Below are 4258 nucleotides of genomic sequence, written 5' to 3'. Positions count from 1 at the left end.
ATTCAGACATCACTAGAAAATGGCGAACACACAATATAGTGAGTAAGGGGCGGGATTCGGACATTGCTAAGAAAATACAGTTTATCAGATGCAGTAAAATGACCAGAAAATTCAAAATTTTGGTCCGATTAGATCCAGACCCATTTTCCTTAAAAATAAAATGATGTGGAAAATACCACAAACCAAGTTGACCACAGAAAACATTTCAGATACTTCTCTGTTACACTGATGTCACTGTAGGTTCTTTAGGGGTAAAGGAAAACAAAATGGATCATCACAAAAATTAGACCCAGACCGTAATTTTAACATTTTTGACCAAGATGCAACAGATGAATGACATTTCAAACGTTTCTATAAATAAATATGTTAAACGCAAACCTGATCTCTGGTTGTGTTTGCAACAAGCTAGCGTAGCACCTCTAGCCTATATAGTTCATTAGACTACTCATTATATTAGCTTGTCCCTTCCTGGTTTAGATGGTTTCTCTGCCCCCTTGTGGTCTGGAGGTCTCATAACTGTTACTCTTCATTAACATACAAAGCATCGCATTTGTTACAGCTAATTAGCAGCTAATGGAAGCCACATAGAATTGACACACATGTAAGTGACAATGTGCTTTTGAGGGGTCTACTATCAGAAATTCAAGGGCGATGTGAAGGCTGAACCTTTTGGTATGAAGCAAAAAACTGGTGCTTATTGATAATAGACACTCCAAGGGGCAAATTGTGGTCACCTCTGAAATAAATAGGTAGTAAATCAATTATTAAAACTTTATTATTTTTTTTTTTATTATTTTATAATGTAGAAAATTCAGGTTAATATCAGGTGTCCAATATCAATTTTTAGAGGAGCCAGTCTGGGTCGAGTCTTCACCCCGACAATGGTTTGAACATTATTTTAGCTTATTACCAGGAAACACTTTTTTAAAGAAATCTTAAGCTCTACGATTTACTATTTTTTTGGAATCTCCTTTGTTTAATCAAAATGAGATCCAGATTTCCTAAAGACGTTTCAAACCTACATGTCAGATCCAGTTGTCGGGCTGCTCACCTCTACCGAACTGTTTATTATTTCTCTTCCTCGCTGTGTATTCCAGCGGTAAAATTAACAAGCTGTGATTTCGCCAAACACAAACAGGAACATGTAAACCTGAGCTCAGTCGCTCCATCTCCTTCATTTCCTTTTGAACTTGTGAAAACCTCAGGAGCAAACGCCAGTCCCAGCGAGCGGTTCCGGGGTGACACCGGCTCCAGGTTTGTCCGAGACAAATGTTACTGCGCCACGTCTGCTGGGAGAACGAGGGGAATTCAGGGCCTGGACCAGAGATATTTTAGCATCTGTGTGCGACTCAAGTGACCTTCTGCTCCCCGACTTTTGTGTTTAGACGTCCGCCGCTGCTCCTATTTTTCGGCATGTGTGGGTGACAGGCTGCAGATTTCTCGGGTCTGCGCGCTGACCGTCTGTGTGAAAGCAGAAGGTAAACAGAGACTTCTGACTCCTGGCTGCCCTTCCCACCACTCGTTTTGCTCGGTAATCGTGTCATTCATCCCCGCTTTGTTCGGCGGAGGCGGCCGCTTCGCCGGAAGGATTCCTGCATGGATTCCAGCGCATGATGGAATGAATGAACAACAAACTGTCAAAACATGGAGGAAGCATTTCTTACAGTATTTTATTGATGAACCTGTTGGATCAAATATGCAATTTATGTGTTTTTAGTCTCTTAGGCTACAGTTATGAATACAGCTGCCACCGCGGCATAATCTTCAAGATTTCATGTCAACACCTGACTTTTTTGCAAATGACAGGTGAATGTAGATGACGGCCATCAGCTAAACAGAATGGCCTGCTTTACAATACTCTGGCTGATGGTACTTTACGGTCAGCCACCAACCAGAGACATTTCTGTCCAGTTGTCACTCGATATCGTAAAGGCGTCAACCCTACCTGTTATTAGACTGCCTCCGAACGACCTCCAAATACACCCAGGCGTCCAATGACCCATGTCAACTAATGGAGAGAAATCGTCCGGTCACAGTAAACTTGTAACTTTTTCTTTAAAGCTCCGTGTTGTCTTAATCCTGCTAGATTTGCTGACTTGCATTTCGGGGTATGTGACTGTAGTATTACAGCAGGGCTGTCAAATACAAGTGTTAGATAACATCAGGCCATTAATAACAATGAAATAAAATGATAGGCGGATAGAATTAAACTTGATTTTTAAGATGAACCTAAAGCCTTGTTTACACTGAGCGGTCCAGACCGGACTGGACTGATACAGCATTTTGAGCGTCTCCATTATAAAAATCAGTTAGGGAGGAGCTTCTGTCATCACACGATGAAATCCGTTGATTGGAAGAAAGGTATTACGACAACCGAAGGCGTGGAATTGGAGTCGTATAATTCTATCTAAAGACAAACCGCGATTATTCAACTCTCTTTCATGATTGAAACGGTTTCATGAATTGAAAAGAACGCTACCCATACATAACTACCAAGTCTGAGTCAAAGTTTGACTACTTTAACTTTCAACGCATGTTCAAACGTCGCACATCTTATTACGCAGTCTAAAATGGTCATAAGAACTTGCATGAGTTCTGAATTTTCGTGCATTTACATAGACTTCTCAATTGACGTGGTCACTTGAGTGCACGTCATTTTTTTTTTCATGTTTATGACCTAGAAAACGGAGGTATTGGTGTGGTCGTCACTGTTGGTTTTTTCAGCTCCGAAAGAAGAAAAAAAAGTGAAGCAGTCAGACGTTTGTTGTCTGGAGAGCAGACTCTCTTGTGTTTGTGTGAGCTGGATTCCCTGCAGGTCAGCCAAAGGCTACAGGAGCACTTGTCCGTGTCTATTTTTTTTTCCTGCCTCATCCTCAAAGGTAAATATTTTCTTCTCCAGAAAAAGAAGGATAAACACAGCGAGAGGAGGATAATGACGAGAAAGAGACGTCAAGGACACAATGAGGCAGAGACAGAGACGACCATGCTCGGCCAAATATGCTACTGTTTGGGTTGGATGAAGGGACCGTGACGGTTCTGGTTCTAGCAGTTGATCGGACGCGTGTTTCTGTCACAAATTAGATCTGAGTGGTCGATACACTGCAAAAAAAATGACCCAAAAAATCTGGGACAAAGTGTCAGTCTGAATATGTACAAGCAAACTTTGGTCCAGGACCAGGAACCGCTCTCTGACCCGTCTTTTGAGGCGGTCTCGGGTCAGTTCAGACTGAACTTCGGTTCGCTCTAAAATCGTCTAAATACAAAGCGGGAGCAATACCAGGAAATAACTGCACCAAAACTCAATTGCACTGTAAAAAAATTGTACTAATAAGAACTAAAGCAAGTATGAAAAAATCTGAAACCATGAAAAGTAAATTAAAGAGAACCATAGTCGCTCTCAAATTTCTGATTCCAGGTTCCACATGATTTAATTATTAGTTGAAAATTAGACTTTAAAACACAGGAGAGAGTTGACAATCCTCTCAAACCTGCCTCCAGCGGTCATTTGACAAACTGCAACATTTGGTACTTCCTGATTTGAGCCCGGTCCAGGGCTGAACGGTGGCAGTTTGGTTCCAAATTCAGAATGACAAAAAACGTCCGACTTTATAACATAAAAGACTTTGTGGTGCTGAGTTGACCTTTTCTGGCATTCTAGCCCTTCAGAAATGTACTCAAGTATTTAAAATATTGAATTACTGAAAAAACTTTATAGTTAAACATACGACAAAAATGAAAAGACACATTTAGGTTGCATTTTAGTTTAGTATCTCCTTTCTTATACGTTTGTTAGTACTTGAATACAGAGTATTTGAAATACTATTGTTTTTGTGTTTTCTAAAGTTTGTTTGGTTTTAAGGTTAAAAGAGTCCCTCAAAGTGTTCTTTTGTCATTTGAGCTCTTATTTTGTAAAAGTACAGCTCTTTTAGCACACCCACTACAGACTTGTCAACTGAATCTAAAACTCCAACTCATCATAATTACTTTCCAGGACTCCAGTGGAAAAAACAGAGATGTCCCTGTTCCAGGAGACGGCGGGTCATATGGAAACATTTCTGGCATTTGTCATACCTTTAATCTGGAATTCCTTCGCAGGCTTTCTCGTGGAGCTTTTTCGGAGTCTCTGGTTTCGCCGGGATGTTTCTGAGTGTCTGATTATGGCATTAGACTAAGACTTTTTCTTGGAAAGGAGCTCCTTCTTCAGGGATACGCGTTTCAAGTTTCACTGAACAAAATAAACGATGGTCAAACTTTGGGC

At 40.7% G+C, this 4258-nt stretch overlaps 1 long non-coding RNA gene across 1 annotated transcript; it reads right to left on the bottom strand.

Moving 5' to 3' along the window:
• Window positions 1-578: 578 nt before the first annotated feature.
• Window positions 579-1983, bottom strand: LOC118600122. The gene is made up of 3 exons (XR_004949695.1): window positions 1946-1983; window positions 1359-1461; window positions 579-1286 (listed from the first exon to the last, which is right to left on the bottom strand). It is a non-coding gene; the product is annotated as an uncharacterized LOC118600122 (long non-coding RNA).
• Between the last annotated feature and the right edge of the window lie 2275 nt (window positions 1984-4258).

Source organism: Oryzias melastigma, linkage group LG18, assembly GCF_002922805.2.
Source record: "Oryzias melastigma strain HK-1 linkage group LG18, ASM292280v2, whole genome shotgun sequence".
Classification (NCBI taxonomy): Eukaryota; Metazoa; Chordata; class Actinopteri; order Beloniformes; family Adrianichthyidae; genus Oryzias; species Oryzias melastigma.
Note: the sequence above shows the minus strand (reverse complement) of the source record. Positions and strands in the feature narration are given on the sequence as shown.